Source organism: Ochotona princeps, chromosome 1 (genome assembly GCF_030435755.1).
Source record: "Ochotona princeps isolate mOchPri1 chromosome 1, mOchPri1.hap1, whole genome shotgun sequence".
Classification (NCBI taxonomy): Eukaryota; Metazoa; Chordata; class Mammalia; order Lagomorpha; family Ochotonidae; genus Ochotona; species Ochotona princeps.
The window spans coordinates 3,358,365-3,378,504 of NC_080832.1; positions in this window are offsets into that span (position 1 = coordinate 3,358,365).

Sequence of the window (20,140 nt, forward strand, 5' to 3'; positions counted from 1 at the left end):
TCACCCAGGCCTTGGTGAACGCCCACCTCACAGCACCAGCAGATGCTGCTTACAGCAATTGGAGTTATGTCTGCCAGAGCAGCATGCCTCTGCTCCCAGATGCCAGTGGGATCTAATCTACTTTGGCAATATGATCTTTTTATTTCTTCTTTATCTTTTTTTAAAAGATGTATTTCTTTATTCAAAAGTCAGAGTTAAGACACAGAAGAAGAGAGAAAGATCTGTCAAGTGGCTGTCCCCACAAAGGGCTCCTGTGAGTGGGGCTGGGCCATGCTGAAATCGGAAACCACTCTGATAGTACCATTGGTGGCTTGCTGTTCTAGTAAGCCTAGAAGTGTACTTAACCTCTGTTAGAGCCAAGCGCTTTTGTTGGGCACACCATGTAGGTTCAGTGGCCCAGAAACCTTGGCCATCTACTGCTTTCCTTAGCACATTAGCAGGCAGCTGGATGTATAGTGGAGCCCTGGGAACACAACTGGTGTCCAACTGGTAGGATGCTGGTACTGCAGGCTGAAGCATAGGTGTTCTGTTGCTAATGCCTCCCTCCCCTGACACCCATTTTTTCCTTATTTGAAAGGGACCTCCTATCAGTTTAAGGGTATGGTTGAAAACAATATGTGAGGAGTCTTCAAAAAGGTCTAAAAATAAATATTTCTTTACCCAAATTTCAAAAACTTTTGTGCAAAATTAAATTTATGGGTTTTGCTTGTTTTTCCATGGAGTTTTGAAGCTCCTGGCACTTTACAGTCAGCCCAGTGCCAAATGAACTCCTAAAGTTTCTGTTTAAAAAAAAAAGCATAGGGAAAACAACATTTAGGGGACTGAAACAAAAGGAGTTTTCTTCTAAAATATATTTTATGACTTATAAAACATCTTAATGCAGGAATGATACAAATTGAGAACAGAATTTTTAAAAATTTTTTATTTCATACAATGCAAAATTACGTCATTAATGTGACGCCGTAATTGATCATAAAGGTTTTCTGGCTCACTTCTCTGTAAATGCATTTATTAAGTCAAGGAGATTTATATGTTTGGCAACAGCTTGAAAACTCCAGCCAATTGCTACTTTTATGGTTGTCATTTTATAAGGCCTTTAAGGAAATTGGTTATCTGACAGGTAATTGGTATTGATGAAATACAGTGTATGCAGGATAGAATTAGATTTCATGGAGGACCCAGGGTGGCAGCTTATTAATTCTGCCTCTTTTAACTGGGTTGCACAGGAAGACACGTCGAGTTGCTCCAAACAAAGGCCAGGCTCTGCCTAAACCACGTGTTGGGAGTCCAATCAACCTTTGCTGACGGCAGCACAAAAAGCCTTGGCAAATGTCAAGCTGCAAGGGCCCCACGCAACGGCTCGATTGGCTAATTCTCCCCTTGAAAATACTGGGATCCCAGATTCGTGGGATCCCAGGTTTGTGGGATCATGTCCCGGCTGCTCCACTTCCAATCCAGCTCCCTGTTGTGGTCTGGGAAGGCTGTAAATGATGGTCCAAACCTCGAGACCCTGCACCCTCATGGGAGCCCAGGAGAAGCTCCTGGCTCCAGGCTTCCGATGGCTCAGCTCTGTCCCTTGTGGCCATTGGGGGCATGAACCAGCAGAAGAAAAATCTTTGCCTTTCCTTGTCTCTGTAAACCTGCCTTTCCAATAAAACAAAATATTTTTTTAAAAACCCCACAAATTTGAAAGTACTCAACCCAAATTTTCAAGTGGATCTTTTACTGATAGAACTATAGATCATAACAGAATGAGATAAAGTTCTAACCAATCATCTGAAAATACAAATGTGTGTGCATCCGTGGGTAAAGATCCTCCCAGGGTATCTTTTCTAAAATGTGAAGTTTTGATACACTGCATTTCCTGAGTCTGACTTTAATTTTGATTGTGTATTTATGTAATGGCATATTGACATTTCCTGACACATCTCCACACCTCACATGGTGGTTTGTGATTGCATGTGTTGCATATCATTTATGGGAAACAGAGACATGAATAATATTAAACATCAAGCCTTCTCTTGGACAATGTATGCTTTGCTTACAAAGTAAAGAATATGCATTTTATGAAAAAATGTTTGCAAAACTGTGCGGAGAATGTATAAGAAAAGGCAAAGAATAAGGCAAAATATGTATGATGAGGTAGCAGTGATCTTTGTATCAAAAGGCAAATAAGAGTTTCACCCACTATTTCCTTTCCTGAAATTAAATTTACACCCCTTCCTGACTAATAAAAAGACCAATATTCACAGAAAAAGTTCTCTTTCACCAAATGCAACATATTAAAATTTAAATTATCTTTCAAAGCCAATAAATATTTGCTTTACAATGAGTAAGATTTTAAACTCATTTCCTGTTAACGCAAAATTTCAGAAATGAAAAAGAGCAATCATTTTAAAGCATGCTTGCCAAAGGTTTCCTTACCAAATTGCTTAATCCTTCAGTCCACTTATGCATAATGTGATCACTAATAAGGTAAATTGTACATCTTACTATAGCACTTGTTGTCTGTATTATTTCTTTTTTTCCTTCATTGTGACCCCACATAAGTTAGATAGGTATCATTTTCAAATGATATAAAACTCATTCTGCTGAATACCTCAATTCCCTCCGCCTTCCTTTGTGGTGATTCTCCATATACATATCACAAAGGTGCACACATATACGGATACACATCATATAGATAAACACATGTGCACATATACATCATGTGCATATGCGTTGTAATGTGGTCATATACATTCTACCTGTTTTTAATATGTGATTATCAACACCAATTTGGAATTGACTTATTTAGTTTAAGGAAATCATGTAGGAGAAAAATACGTTTAAAATATGAAACAACTTTTACTCTCCCTTACATTTGTTGGTATATAAATTTACTAGTATTCTTACTGCTTCGTGTAGATTAGGAATGTCTTTATGTCCTTTTATTTCTGCCTGTAGGATGTCTCTTGGTACTATCACAACACAAGGCTCCCAGCTATATACTCTGATCTTGTTTCCCTGGGTTAGTCTTAATTTCTCTTCCTTAATTTATCCTTCCAAGATTAACAGCATACTTCTGCTATATACAGAACCTCACAAGATTATGTTGTCAATGCTTAGAATATGCCATTTCCCAACTTCCATACTACATGATGAGAAGCATGCTACTACATCACGATATATTCCGTGTGTGTGTGTCATGTAGCTTCATTCTTGTTACTTTTTTGAGATTCTCTGTTGGGGGTTTTCGGCAGTTTGACAATGAGAATATTTGCATACCTATCTGGTTTGACCTGGCTTGGAGTTTGCCGTGCTTTTTAGATATTTTTATTCATCAGCTTTAGGACTTTTCCCCTCAGTATTTGTCAAATAATCTTCTGTCTCACTTTTTCATTCTGTTTCCTTCTGATACTCCCAGCATATGTATTTTGTCACACATGATGATGCTTCACTGGCCTTCAAGTCCATGTTTAATAAAAGTCATTTACCAATTCTTACAGCTTTTTGATTCCTCTGTTGTTTGCTCCAACTTTTATTCACTTCCCCTAGTAGTTCAAATCAAGTGTCTTCCTCTCTTCACTAGGTTTGCTGACATTTGCCTCTGGGAAATAAAGGGTAATGTAGAGTGCCAAGTCAAGTATAAACAGTGTTGTAGGTGAGTTTCTCTCTAGGGAACCACCAGATAGATCAAATAATGGCAGCATTGAGAAAACTGTGTTCTTAAAGAACTCAAGGACCATTCTGCTCTAGCTAGTGGATGGCAGGTTACTGGCTTCCACTCCAGACTTGAGCTGTTATCTTTCAAGGCCACGCTGAAAACGGAGCTTGATGGAAAGGCGTATGACAAGTCAAGACAACACAAAGACAAAGCCAACCCTTCAGAGAAGAATAAGAACAAACAGTAAGTAAATAAATACTTGCAATACATCTGTAATTTCTTCAAGCTTTTGCTCACTTTCAGAGTTCTGAGAAAGTTAAGTCATTTTTTTGCTTGCTTTTTAAATTTCTTCCTTGCTCTTGTGGAGGAAGGAATTTCCTCCTCCATTGCATTGGCAGGCATTACTCATGTTTACACTTGTTCACTGATCCAAGACCCTGCCTGGAGTGTGGCAGTTAACATCTGTGCACATGACTCAGGGAAGAGAATGGTAAGACTGTGTGCAATCCTAAGTACCAGTGCAGGCTGGTTGTGGATCCTTCCTTCGGCTTCCCAAATGGTGACACCTGCTGCCAAAGGTTCTTCTGCACTGCACCATCACCCTGCCCCTGGGCTGCAGGGTGACACACAAACTCTTCCTGACATCTGTATGATGTGTCAGACTATCTCAAGTTCACACTTACCTGCCGGGTCACAAGGACAATTCCTCAACCTGCATATGACCACCTGACATGTCTCCTGTGTGCACCTGTGTGTTGGTCGTCCCATTGAACTTCGCTTACAAAAGACATGTTCAAAGGTAAAACAATCAAATATTTAAATAAAGCGACAGAAGGGGTACAACCCAATGGTGCTAGTGCATGAAGACATGAGCTCATATTTGCTGAGCTTCCATGCTGGATTTTCACCTTTCATTTCCTTCCTTTGTCTTTCTTGAAGAGTCAGATATAAACAGATACAGTATAGATAGAAGATTCACGTACAGATGAAGATGGCATATGATAGAGACAGAAAGAGATGATAGATAACAGGCAAGTTTGGTAGAAAATAGATGGGTAGAGATAGATAAAGCTGAAAGGTGATCTGAACAGGAAGATAAACATGACACACAGACATGACAGATGGACAGGGAAATAGTTCATAAATAACTGGTGTCCAGTTCTTTTCTTTGCAAAACAGGTGCCTCATGAACTCCTACAAAGAAGTCATGAAGACAATATGACCTGTACAGTGTCTGGCACCCAACAAGCATCATATACTTGTAAGTTGTCAGACATTTACATCATCATTTCCTTTTCCCTCCATCTTTCCTTCCTTCATTAATAGTGTATTCTGCCTTCTGCTTCTATTTCTGTAATATTGACATGTTTTTACTCATGAACCCTATTTTCTCAAAAATGCCTAGAATATGAACAGTGTGTGAATTTCAGTGCTTTTCTTTTTCAGACTTTCAACACCCCGTCGGTGTGCTTCCGCCTGTTTGTGTAGCCAAGATCGCTCTTCACTGAGAGGAGCACAGAGAAAGGCCAGGGAACAGCACCCTCCCTGGCCTCCCATCACTAGCATGGAATTGAACTCTGGGTTTGTTTCAATCCATCCAAGACCAGCCTTAAACTGTTAGCGAGCTTGATGATAATGTCACAGATCACGTCAAGGAATGTTCGTAGAAAATCCTACAACAGTCCATGACTGTGCCATCTTCAGAGCTCTCCAGGCTCCTTTCAAGAACTGGATCATCTTTGCTTGGCCATAACGCAGTACCCAGCTCCAGAGAGAAGCCAACTTATCCACACATTGGATTTCAAGGTGTGGGAGTGTTGTTGCAGGAATATCCACTGGACTTCATGTGCTTATCAAACATTTTTGTAGCATCTGTTATATTCCTAGCACTGAATAGGACCACTTTGGGCATCCCAGTGAAACAAACAGAGATCTATGCCCTCAGAATACTTGTGGGCTACTGGAGAAATGCATAAAATAAATAATAACTACTACAGATACAAAAATGTTACAAGATGGTAATTCCTATGAGGGAGAAAAAAAAAGATGCAACTCATTAAGGGAATCTCTAGAAGGCTGTGCTACAGGAAGCAAGGTGCTCCGTTTTCAGTAAACATGTGAGTAGGCCTTCCTGAAACAAGAATACATGAGTATGAATAAGTGGAGGGATCCACAAAAGCAGATATGAAGAGCTTTCCAGAAAGGACAGTCAAGGTACAACATGAAAGAAACATGTGAATAAAAATGACTCACAGCACTTTTTGCATAAGTATGTTGAATGGGAAGATAAAGCACACTTGGCCCTAAAGGATAAGCACAGTCATCAACCTCTGCAGTAACTCGCTTTCCCATCCACACCACCCACTCACAATGTGGATCTTATGAAGGAATCATGCAAGCTCTCAGAGACCACTCCAAATAAATTCAGTACAGTGTGATAATGAAATCCCTCTTAACCCACATGTAAGATGACTCTTATTACAGTAGAATGGGATAAGCACTAATTCTACATGTGAAGGAGGAATATGAAGGGAGTTTCCTGAAGGGAATAAGAGATGGGCCACACTTATGTAAAATGTTAGAAATTGCTCATATTTTCTCATGGAATAAGTGGAACAAGAACACTTGCGCAATCTAGATGGAGACCACCTGGGGCCTGTACGACTGCCTACAGGCTCTCCCCTTGCATGCTCGGGATGTTATATGGGCGCCAGTTTGTGTCCTGGCTGCTGCATTTCCCATCCAGCTCCCTGCTTGTGGTCTAAGAGAGCAGTAGAGGACAGCCCAAAGCCTTGGGACCCTGCACCTGTGTGGGAGACCTGGAAAAAGCTGTTGGTTCTTGGCTTTGGATCGGCTCCGCTCTGGCCATTGCAGCGGCATGGGGCGTGATTCAGCGGATGGAAGACCTTTCTCTCTGTTTCTTCTCGCTGTGAATCTCCCTTTCCAATAAAAAACAGATAAATCTAGAAAAAGATCACTTGACTCTCCTTATCTGGCAATATATTTCCCGAATTGCTTGGCAATGTAGGCTCTGCTCCTTCCTGTCTCTGCAACAGACACATCTCTGGTATCACCTGCTCAGTTTTCACTTCTGCTAGCAGGACGTGCTCATGTCTTAGGGGCACTTTGTGTGGCCCTGGCTTCTGGGGTAGCCTTTCCTTCTGCAGTGGGGCCATGCTTGGAAGATCTTCTCCTGCAGCATCATTTGCACTGCTCCCAGAACAGCCCTCACTGCAAGATGGCCTGAAACCTCCTGTGGAAACAGACATTGCCAGAATTGACAGTTGGCTGCAGAAAGGAAAGACAATTCCAAGAGTGGAAACTGAAGACATGCCAAATGCTGAACACATTTTAATGATGTTCTGCTGCAGTCTTTGCAGAACGAAAGGTCTCAGAAGGAAGCGGCTCTATCCTAACTCAATCTAGTATACATTCAAAAATCATCACCAACGGACAATCTACAAAGACCAGACTGAAGAGTAGGGAGCTCCACAGCTAGTGCAAGAATACTGAAGTAACAGATGTTTTCATTTAGGACCTTTCAGACAGCCAGACACAGAGGGCAGGTGTGGAGAAGTCTCCATTTAAGAAGACAAGCCAGGAAGCCACAATATGAAACAAAACAACTGCTTTTTTTTAATGCCTAAAGACACTACTAATGCTCCATCCTCAGGGAATTAAAAAATAGACTCTCGGTGATGTCCTGTGTTCATCATTGTTGGTCAAGAGACAAAGCAAGGCCAAGCCACCTAGCAGCAGGAACTCAGGAGGTCAAGAACCTGAGCTCATTGTTGTCTTTCTAATAGCCATATCCAGGAGGACATCAAAGGGCAACCGTGTGAGCTGATTGTATTTTTTCTAATCAACTGCCAGGGGACAGGGCAGGTAGACTCTGGCAACTAAACTAAGACTAGAAGATGATTCTATAGAACAGGGACCCATGTGTTTCAGGGGTGATGCTAACAATGTACCACATAGAGGTGGCCTTATGCAACAGAAATGGCAGGGCATGGTTCCTCAACAGACCAGTCCTCCACTAGCAGCACCAGGATCCCACGTGGGTGCCAGTTCCTGTCCCGGCTCCTCCACTAGTGACCCAGCTCCATTCTTGTGCCCTAGGAAGGCAGCAGAGGAAGGCTCAGATACTTAGGCCACTGAACCCTTGAGGAAGACCTGGAAGAAGCTCTTGCCTGCTAGTTTTGGATCAGCTCAGGTCTGGCCATTGAACACATTTGGGTTGAGCCAGAGGATGAAGCACTTCTCTCTGTGTGTCTCTCCTTATCTTTGCCTTTCAAAACCGGGTTTCAAATAAAAATAGTAATAAATCTTTTTTTAAGATTTATTTTGTTTTTATTGGAAAGTCAGGTAAACAGAGAGGAAGATCTTCTGTCCGATTATTCACTCCCCAAGTGACTGCAATGGCTGGAGCTGTGCCAATCTGAAGCCAGGAGCCTGGAATTTCTTCCAGGTTCCCCACGCGGGCACAGAGTCCCAAGGCCTCGGGCCGTCCTCAACTCAGCTGCTTTCCCAGGCCACAAACAGGGAGCTGGATGGAAAATGGGGCTGCTGGGATTAGAACCAGTGCCCATATGGGATCTCAGCACATTCAAATTGAGGACTTTAGCAGCTAGGTCACTGCCCAGGACCCAGTAATAAATCTTTAGAGAAGAGAAATGTATGTCTTTTTTTTATTAATTATTTTGCATTATGTGACAGTTTCATAGGCTCTGGGAATCCCCCCACCCCTCCCCACGCCCCTCCCCCCTGGTGGATTCCTCCACCTTGATGCAGTATTACAGTTCAAATTCAATCAAGATTCTTTCCTTGCAAACGTATACCAAGCATAGAGTCCAGCTACTTATTGTCCAGATGGGTTGAAGTTTCTTGGGGAGACCATTTCTGGTCTGAAGTTAGAGCTGGTAGAATATCATCCCAGTCAATTAAGAGTCCCAATATAACATCAACAGCAATTTGCAACATTATGGAATTGACATGGTTTTGAGTAACCAGTATGTTAAAAAAAAAAAAAGCAAGTTCTTAACCACAACCTATGATTAGCTCATTGACATTTCAATTTTAGTTTATATACAGGACCGGCTGCTATATACCTTAAAATGGCTATAAGGTACCATTCAGCTGTCTCGTGTGTATTTCATTTTAGTATTTAGCCGTTTGTTGTGTTGAAGTATAATTTTGCTGATCTTGGCAGATTTTAGGATAATCTAGACTGGCTTGTAACTCTAACAAGACATTTGTCGACAATTAAGGTGCAGAACATTTTTTGTGGGGGGTGTGTGTGCAGGAAAATCCTCAACACCATGGTGAGGAGTGACTAATCTTTGTGTCCCACCCAGTGAGGCATGAGCCAATCCATGCCAGCTCTTTCCTGTCAGATTCCAAGCTCTACTTTTTGTTGTTTGTCTATTTATTTTAGGTTTTTTTAGTTTGTGTGATTGTTTGTTTGCTATGAGGGGTTTTCGGAGCGATCCCGATGGTCATTGTGAGGGAGGGTGGGGGTCCAGAGGTGGAGCCAGGCTCGGACCAGAGCAAGCTCTCCTCCCTGGTCCCGAAGGACGTTTATTGTTCTGTTTCTGCGGACCGCTCAGGGGAGAAATGTATGTTTGGCTGTTGTGGAGGCTACAACTGCTGGTGGAGCCTTTCCCACTGAAGCCAGCAGGAGAATCCTCTCTGGTATTTCCCTCAGTTCAGCTGGTTTCCTGACATTCTTTTACATGCCTCTGCTCTTGGACACTTCCCTCTAACTCTGTCTTCTCTTTGTGTTTCTGTCTCTTCATGTGGCCTTTTCAAAACAAGGACACCATTGCTTTTGGTTCAGAGGCTGACTCCACCGCAGTGTACACTCAGCTGAGCTAATTGCATCTGCAATGACTCTGTTTCCAAACACAGTCACTTTCCAAGAGGCTAGAGATTGGGACTGATTTCAACGCAACCTACAATAGGGCAAATGGGAAAGAAAAAAGCATGGAAGATTAAGGAGGGTTAGGATTTTAAAGATGGGGAAAACAATGTTAGCATGCTACATAGATCCAGTGAATCGGGTAACTAATATGAAAAATATTATCTTAGCAGCATGGTGGGCAATAATTACAATCATTGCAGGATTGTTTGCGGCATTGACTCTGTGGGTGAGGCACTGAACTATCCTGCCACCAAGGAGATTAAATTTCATACAATTTCCTAAGTGACAAATTAATATCATGTGCTTGCTGCTCTTGCATTTGCAGCAAAAGTCATTAAATTTCAAAAGCTAGAAGTTGATGTAGGGGAACATGACAACTGCCCCTTCTGGTTTCCATGACACACCCTTGTGTGAGGTTTACTGACTTTTCAAATGCTTTACAGTAGTTATTGTGCACTGGCAATCTTTCATCTTACTTGTCTCCGTAACCAGAAGAGATCCAGCTGGAGTCTGCCCCGAACCTCTCAGTTTGGTTTTGAGCTCTGTTGCCTGACTGACTTGCTTTCCTGGGAGGCTTCCTATGTGTGTCACCAACAAGTTCAGATGGTAGCTCTTGGTTTGATTGTTACAGCTGTAATGAGGGATGTTTTGTATCTCTGTAACATAGTACAGTTGCTTCTAACAAACACACAATTTTCCAGAACAGAGAGAAATGCTGCTGCCGCTTTTCAGAAGTTTTCCATGGAGGGCTGCCTCTCAGGGCCATGCTGGGATGTTCCTGCCACCAGGTGGGTATTTTCCGGATGAGATGGGAACAGCTGGTAGAAGTGGGCATAGCTGGACCAGTGGGGAAAACCTTCCGAAGGAACAAGGCCGCTCATGTTCTGCTGCCCACAAGACCTTTGTGAACCAGTGTTACTTGTAAAGCTGTTGGTAGACCTCAAATTTCCTTTAATTTTCTAAGAAAGCAAAAAAGGTATCTTGAAGTTTGCTTTACCTTGTATAAAACCTGCAAGTTACATTTTGGGGGGCAGATTTTTAAAACACAATGAGTTACTAAAGCAAACAGGAGCCTTATCTGTTTTAATTTGATTATTTTATTGCACATATGTAAAAACAATAATGGAACTGATGCCTTTTATTTGCTTGTTATTGTGCAATAATTTTTAATGCTATGGTTTTTTTTTTTTCATTTTTTTGTGGTGCTCTAAGGACACACCTGCTGTATAGCTGTGACCTTATCTTTGTGAACCCAGGGTCTGGCTTTGCTTTCTTCATGAATCACGTGAGTTTGAACATCATAGCTAACATGCAGCATATGGAAACAAAGTGCTGTGTGTCTCTGTGCATACAGACCAAAGATGGACTCTCAGCGTAAGAACAGCAAGATAGTGGACTCTCTGACATTGTCCATGCCTACACTGTTGGGAAACACTTCAATAGCAGCATGATGGACTTGTGACTGTTTATGAAGGACGTTCTTTGTAAAACCAGAGAAAAAAATCAATGGACCTTGGAGAAAGTCATGGGCAACCCCAGAGCGTATAGAACTGTATCATAAAACAAAATAAAATATTTTTAAACGTGAAAAAATTAAAAGGTAACAACTAAACATGATAGAAGTCTGTCGGCAGCAGGGCTAACACAGGATCCACTGATCACTCCGAGAACGGGACAATTTGGCTGACAGACATCACATTACTCTGTCACATTGAAATACAATGTTCAGTTGAGAGAAACAGAGTGTGCAAAATTGTACTAACAGTAATCACTATCTAACTGTCAGGTAATAACAGTGTTTGTACCCCAACCCATCAGATGAAGAGGGGTGTGTAGAGTGAGTGGTCTTTGAGCTCAGAATCCCACATTCAGAAAGGATGCAGACAGGTAAATATCTTCTGACATCACACAGTCAAAAAATATTAGGTGAACAAATCCTGTAGTGCTGTGATAAAAGCAAAAAGGACAATTGTGAGCTGAGGAAAAACAAGCATAGTTTTATTGTGAGGAGAAATCCTGCAGTGAGAACCAAAAGCGGAAACGAAGTTTCTTCTTTCTGTGATTGTTCTCCATGATGCCGTCGTGTTAGGTGAAGGAATCCCTCCCTTCCCTCTCCTCTCTACCCCCATGGAAACGAAGGCTTTGAGTGGCTTTTGTTGTATTTTTAATTTTTATTATTATCTTCCACAATATGGTTTTGTAGGTATAGGGATTCCCCCTGCCCCACTTGCCTTCCTGCTTTCCTAGTCCCATTCCCAACCATCTCCCCCCATATTATTATAATATTATTGTCCGTCAGCAAAAGTCACAAGTCCAGCATTCTGATATTTAAGTGTATCACGGCATTGTAAGTATAGGCCATGGTAGAAAACCTAGTGTCATATCATCAATGTGTATTTAACAGTCATTGGGGCTTTGCTTTTTCAGGTGTAGATACACACTACCACATAGTATCACATCCTCGTATGCTAGTCTTCACTATACAGCTCATCTATGAGAATTTATGTATACATGTACCTAGAGAGGAATAGGGTGGAGTGATTGTATGAACTTGAAGATGAGACCACAGGAAAGGGCCCCAGTCTGATTGCAGGTGCTTAGGGAAGACTCCAGGAGCCCCATGCAAAGGGCATTGCAGTAACATAAGGGCTCTGTAGGCTACATGATCAGCAGCACAATTACTCAGCACCACAGTTGTATGGAGAACAATTAGATGCTGGGTACTGGGCTCCGACAAAGCCTTTATTGACAAAACAAGTGGCACATAGCCGCAATCTGCTGCATCAGTTCCAGGAGAGTAAGGTTTTTTGTCTGATATCTTGATAAATGTACAGTACCTGACATAATGCCTGACACATAGTGCTTGTTATAAAGATGAAGGAAAGAAAGACAGAACCTGATTCTGAGCCAATGCAGCAAGCCACATTCAGAGAGCTCGCAGGTGTCGCCCTAAGAAGATTGGGCTTAAGTCAGTGGGCACCAACACACAGCTGGTGCTTGTGCACACGGTGTGTTTTGCCTGTATGGTAGGTTGCCACTTCTGGATATCCATGGAGCACTGAACAGCATGGGGATGACAGGCAGAAAGAGAGGCTGATGTGCTCCTTCCTGGAGTGTCCTGTAGAGGTCTGGAGTTGTGGTGCTCGGCCAGGTGGTGAGGAGCAGGGTGAAGACTGGTGACAGGGGCCTGTGAGACGCTCTGATTCCCAGACGCCATGGGGGGGCGGGGCATGTGGAGCACAGACATGGCTTTAATTTTGAGTAAGGCAGACGTAGGTGTGAGTGCCACACCCATGTCCGTAGGTCACACCTGTACATTATCCGACAGTTCTTCTCTTGAGAGGGAAGTATGGCATATCAGTAAGTGAGGCCCTCTTGGATCCACACAGGTGACATGGAGAGGGGATCTCCAAATTTTCGTGAAAGTAAAGAAAAAAGCGAGTAAAATGAGAGTGACAGCACAGCAGTTAAGCCATGGCTTAAGATAGCTGTATCTTACATTGTAGTAGCTGGGTTTGTCCCAGCCCTTTCTGATTCCAGTCTCCTGCGAACACACACCCTGGCAGGTTGCAGCTCTAGTACTTGGATCCTCGCCATCCCTGTGAAAGAGCAGATCAAATCCTCAGCTCCTGGCTTTATCTGGCCCATCTTAGCCGTTGCAGGCATTTGGGGAGTGAGGCAGCAGATGGAAGATCTCTCTCTCTCTCTCTTTGTCTCTCACTCTTTTCAAATAATTTAATGCAATGAAAGTCTGTGTAACTCGTTTTTATCTTACATGCCTGGTGTAACATCACAACAAATCATGTATCACATCAGATAGCTGATAAAAACAAAGAATGAACAATTAATAAAGCATTGATCAAAGTAGCAATTGTCTGCATTTTCCGTGGAATTCACATTTGTGAAGCACAGATAGACTTTGACATTTGAGGTCATCAGCTGGACTGAAAGTTCCAGGCTCTTCAGCTAGCTCGCCGGTGTAGAGATGGATCACAGATGTGACTGGTGACCATGTGACATGAGGAAGAAGCTCTCGGGGGAACCAGAAGTACATGCACTTACAATTTTATTTGTGATTCTATTTCTAAAACACTGTTCTCTGTCAGTGCAATTGCAAGAAGCAGCATTGATGAGAAACACAGTGAAATTAGGTCAGACATTCAAAGGAGAATTTAGTCCTATAGAACTCAGCTGAACTATAGCTCTCAAGCCTTATGATTCAATATGCTTGATTTGTGCTGTATGGGTTATAATTGCTCTTTTTAAAAGATATGCATCTTTGAAGCATTGTTCCTCAAGATTCTATTTTTTAAGAGTTGGATTGTAAATTAAGCTTGTTGCAGGGGCCACACAGATAACATCAGAGTGGGCAAAGCGTGCCAGAAGAACCAGGTGCAAAGGGAGACCAAAGGGGATTCTGGAATGGGAGACTGCAGTGCGAGTCCTTTCCTGGCGGAAGGAAGGGGACAGGGAGAGCTGCATGTTAATTCAAACTCAGGGCAGCTGTTGCCATTGAGCTTACCATTGCTACACAGAGAAAAACATGTTGCTGCCTGGGCCTGGAATTTAGACACATTGACATTGGCAGTTAATCAACTTTTCATATATGTGGCCATGCTGAAGATACTTGTGAGCCCCTGCATTGAGATTTGCTGTTCTAAGTGATTTTCCTATGGAAGATCATTGATGAATGGTTCATTCGCTGATCATTGCTTTTGAGCAGACGTGTTTATGATAATGACTTAGGCTAGGAATCAGGGGAGTACAGACAGACATTTAGGGAGAATATTATTGTGAAAATAGCACCACGTGCTGTGTGGTGCCCTAAAGTGCTTTATGGTGCAATAACTCATACTTTTTATTTTTAACAACAACTTGGTAACTAAAGTATCTGTTCTGTTACTCTCTCCTATTTACAGAAGATGAAACTGACACATGAGGAGTAAATAATTCAAGCAGTTTCATGCAACATGCTAAGTGACAGATTCACCAGTCTGTGGCCGTAGACCCCACACTGTGACCACTGCCTTACTCCGTCCCAGATTCCAGGATAGCAGAACATCATTCTACCTCGGTGATCTTAGTGTTTTCCTGGCTAAATGTAGACCTTAAGTTGCAAGCTTCCTTAAGTGGTGGTTGTCAGGAAAACAGCATAGACATGCACATGAAGATCTTTGGCATTGGCTAAAGTATCATTCCAATGTAAATGATTATGTAAACTCTCAGCAGTGCTGAGGCCTACGCTTGTGTCTCCCAGCCTCACCAGAACACCTGGTCATCTCAGCGAAGTAGCACCTGCAGTCAAAGTAAGGCAAAGAAGTCCCACTTCACAGGTGGAGAGGGCTGTCTGCAGCTTCTTCGGCCTTCTAGTTCTCACTCGTCACCAACCTCAGCATGGTGATGGAGTGAGGCCCACTGTGCAGTTACAATGACTTCCGTTCCAGCTTCTCATTCTCTTGCTTACTGGGTTTCTCATGCACAGTCACCTTCAGTCATTTTAAGTTCCAATGAGTGAAGCAGTTCCAGAATGTGTTTAGTTTTGCAGCCATCATCCAGGAGCCTGAATATAACATCCTGGCTTATGACTCAGAGTTGCCTTTTAAAAGTTGACCATTTCTAGGTCTGCTGGTAATTATTCCTGTTACACTGCAGATGAAAGAAAGTATTTTTCTGACCATGGTGATTTGCCTCAAATAGAAAGCTGAATTACTAGTCGATGCAAAGCTAAGGTGTTATTATCCTTACTGCTCTCTGAGTGTAATATTCTACCACGGACAAAGGAGGAGGAAAAACAATAAACAACTAGATCTCCAGTTCAAACCAACAGGTTGCAAATCAACTGTATGGGAGAGAGACAGCAAGCACCAGGACCAGGGGGAGAGGTGGGAGGCTCCCGATGGCATAGCCAAGAGAACAGACTACCCAGGCAGAGCCAGTGCTGGAGGCAGCCAGGCCAACGGAAGCAGTGTCCAGTGAAGCTCTATGGAGATGTGGCTCAGGATTCACGAGCATAACCAGGATGCAGAAGGAAGAATCATCCAGCTGCAGTAAGAACCAGAGCCACCTCTTGCTATCCAGCCCAAAGCCTATCTGACCATTGGTCTTCCATGCATGATGAATTTCAGACAGGGTAGAACCATTCCTCTAACACAGACTCACAGTTGACACACCTATTCATTTCTTTAAACCAGGAAGTTTGGGGTGTTGTTTTCTTTCTTTTTTCTATTTTTTTTTAAACTTACGTTTCCACTCAAGGATGTGACAGAGTCCACTGAAACATAGCTATCACTTTCTATGATCTGTGATGAATCGGCATACCAGAAGCAAGAGCTGGCTAAGAATCATTTCCTTAATATTCAAGGAGCACAGGGCCTGGCATGACGGCTCAGTGGCTAACTCCTCACCTTGCATGCACCAGATCCCATATGGGCTCTGCTTCATGTCCTGGCAGCTCCACTTGCCATCCAACTCCCTGCTTATGGCCTGGAAAAGTAGTAGAGGATGGCCCATAGCCTTGGAATTCTGCACCCATGTGGGAGACCCAGAAGAAGTTCCTGGTTCCTGGCTTCAGATCAGCTCAGCTTGAGCCGTTGCAGTCACTTGAAGAGCGAACCAGTAGATGGAAAATCTCTCTATGTATCTCTTCCTCTCTGTAAATTGCATCCCCAATAATAAATAAATCTTTAAAAAATATTAAAGGAACACAAAATGATACTCTATTATTGATTCTAGTCATGCAACTGCTAGACTATAAGCAGAAAATCTAAGAATGTCAAGAAGAGAGGTCACAGACTACTTTATTCAAAAAATATTCTCAGAATCAAACTTCAAAATACTGTCATAGTTTGACATGAACCATGACACTGAAAATAGTAATTAAAGACAGCTGGGTTCATTGATTTGTGAAATTTGGAATGTGTGTGCTCTTAGTGGAGGCACTTGTGGAGGAAGAGAAAAAACACAATAATAGACAAGCACAATAAAGCTCTCCTTACTTAATCACGGGTGTTTGTGTTTTTATTAGGTCCCTCTGTACAGATATAGGCTTTAATATGTAAAGCCTACCATGCAAAGTACAAGAGATGGTGGGTTAAAGCACAGGAATTTATTTCCTTAGTACCCAGATATGGTCAAGGCTGGCTTGTTCTGAGAGTGATTGCTCCAAGCCTCTTTCATTACCATGTGGAAAGCTGTCTTCCCTGCATCTTTGCTTCCTGTTCCTGTTGGCTGTGTCTGTCTCCAGACTTCCTTGCCACGTATCCAGGCCCACTATAACAACCTTACTTCACCTTGCTTTCCCTCTCGAAAGACAGCTACAATCGCATTCTACCTTTGAACCTCCTGCCATTACAGAACACGAGAGACAGGGGCTCACGGTTCTACATGGGGAAACCCAAGGCTAGGTGCCTGCATACCCCATGCCTGGTGAAGGTCATCTTCATGGTGTCAGTTCTCTGATTCCATCCTCACGTGGCCAAGAGAAAAATCACGACCTGTGCCTTCTTCTAGGTGTTCTCCTGTTGGTGGGACCTGTGCCACCATGGCTGTTCCCTCTCCCCGAGGTTCTGCCCCTTACCATCATTGTGCTGGAGGGAGAGGGCTTCAAGTTAGATACGTTTTATGTGGGGCACAATTCTGCCCATGGCATGGTGCAAATGAAGAAGGCAAGCTGACACAGTCACTATTTAAGTCACTACTATATCGAACAGGTAAAGTGAACAGTGTGAGCTCATCTACTGCCACACAGGAAACTAAACTAGTTTATTCCTCATAACTGCAGACCATCTGGGCCTTAGAGCACAAATTATTTCCACGAAGCAAAGGATTTGGATCCTACTTCTACTTTGGACAAGAGATGGCACACAGGCACTTACACAGTCCTTTACATTTTCATTTTATTTGAAAGGTAAAGCAGAGAAAGCTAAAGAGAAAGAGAGAGACTTTTTATCTACCAATTCATTCACCAATTGCCTAAAATAGCCAGGCGGGCCAGGCCAAAACCAGAAGCTGGAAAGTTAATCTGGACATCTCAAGTGGGTGGCATGGATTCAAGTAGCTGAGCCATCAATTGCTGCCTCCCAGAGGCTGTGTTAGAATGTCAATGAGGTGGTCACAGAAGGTGGATAAGAAATCGCATTTACTTTTACCATATTGGTTACTCGTTACTATGTCAATTAATTCCATGGTGATGTAAATTTTTGCTGATGGTATGTTGGAGCTTTTAATTGATCGGGATGATAGTCTGCTGGCTCTGTCTTCAGACCAGAGAGTGTATACCTAAGAAGCCGTTGAACTTATCTGGACAATAAGATGCTGGACTCTATGTTTGGTATATGCTTGCAATGGGGGAATCTCAACTGAACTTGAACTGTGGTTATGCAACAAGGTGGAGGAATCCACCATGGTGGGAGGGTTTGGGGAGGGGTGGGGAGAATCCCAGTACCTATGAAACTGTGTCACATAATACAATGTAATTAATGAATTTAAAAAAAAAAAAAAAAAAAAAAAAAAGAACGAAGCTGGATTGGAAGTGGAGGATCTTGATCTTGACTCGAGCAGTCTGATATGGAATGCAAATGTCCCGAATGGTGATTTGACTGATGCACCAAATGCCAACCCTTGTCATAGACCTGATGAAGAAGAACACACTGTCATTTTATTGTCTAAAATAAATTTTATTGTTTCAAATGATAATATTACTTCTTCAAGCACAAATTTAGAAGACTCATTTTTATTAATTTATTTTAAAGACAGGTTTACAGAGAGACAGAGAAAGATCTTTGCTTCCACTCATTGGTTCATTCCTTAAATGCCTGCAGCACCCAGGGTTGGGCTAGGCTGAAGCCAGGAGCCGAACTACCTGCAGGTTTTCCACAAGAGTACAACAGCTCAAGACTTTGATGCCTAACAAGGAATGTGGGAGTTACACCCAGACATGGAGAGAAAGGCAACCCCATTGTCTTCCTTTATAACTTTATTGGATCCAGTGAACAGGTCCTAAGAAAGCAGCAGAACCCTCCCGGAGGGACGCATACCAAGAAAAGCCCTAATCCTCACCTACAATCACAGCTGAGGTCCCAGCTTCCAGCCAACAGGAACTTGTCAGCTTGGCAGTGAGACCTCTTGGATATGAGTTCCATGATCAGAGTAGACATGGCTGCATGGCCACTCCTATTCACCCCAATCTACATCATAGCGTGTGGCAAAATAGATGATCCTTCCTGCTAAGACACAAAGCTTGAAGATTAAATGACAGGAACACTGTGGACTTCTGCGAAGAAGTGATCTTTGAAGATTTTACAGCAGTTGCTCTCCTAAGACTGGACAAAGGGCGATACAAGCCCAGACTCTCCAAGATTACAAGATGCTCAGAGGCTGTGCAGGTGGCTCGCACAGAACTGGAGAGCACGGGCGTTTCCTGCCGGCAGTCAAGCCCATGGTCTGTGATGTGCCCCAAGTACTTGACCAATGAATATCAGCTCAAAATGCTATTTTTGCTTTTCGAATGCTTTTAAATTTTTTGATAGGGTAGGGGAGTCACTTTTGCTCTGCCCAACCCAATGATAAGAACTGACATGAATTGTATATTAACCTTAACTGGTGTTTGTAGAAATCATATTGCTTAAAAATGCTTTCATAAGACTATCTTTTCATTTTTCTTATTTTGCTGAAAGTTATTGTCTTGGTAAAGTCATATTTCTAGCAACTGTGAAGTAGTGGTTTGATGGTTCCTTGCTTTTCTTTTGTTTAAAAAAAAATGAGATTGTCATGTATCACAGGGGTTAGGCAACCACATCCCATGTTGGAGTACCTGGTTCAAGTTCTGGCTTGCCCCTGACTCCAGCGTCTTGCTAATGCAGATCCTGGAAGGTACAGTGGTGGCTCAGAGTCAGGCTCCTGCCTCCCACATGGGAGACCAGGACTGGGTTCTGGGTTCCCAGTGTTAATCCCAAACCAGAGCCCCAGGCACTGCAGTCATTTGAGGAGTAAATCAGAGTGTGGGAGTTCTCTCTCTCTCTCTCTCCCTTCTCTCCATCTGTCGCTCTATTTGTCTTTACTTGTAAGTAAATAAAAAGTTCTTAAGGAAAGAAAACACTGCCCTTTTTGCTCTGGCGATGGCACCCGAGATGGCGTTGGCGAGAGGTGCCCACTCCTGCTCCTGTGCACATCCGCATCAGCATCCCCTCTCCCCAGGTGGTACTGATGGTTCCTGCCCGGGTCCTGACTCTTCTGCAGCCTCAGCCAGCAGAGAAGTGATGACTTGTGCCTGCGCAGTCTGGAGAGAACAGGGTGACTCAGCCAACCTTTCCCTTGCTCACAGCAGCTGCTCCTTGCCAGCATGATCCCTCCTTGACCTTCTCTCAGCCCTGCCTCAGGCCCTTGTCTGGGACTCCGAGACCATACACTGGTGGAACCCAGATGGAGAACGCCCTGTGTGGGACCAGCTCAGCTAGGCAATCTGTCTGGATGGGGTCAAACAACCCCTTGTGTCTGCATGTGCAATCCTTTTTCCCATCCTTAGATACAGGTAATTTCTGTTCTTTCAACAGCCTTGCTTCTTGGTTTTATTTCTC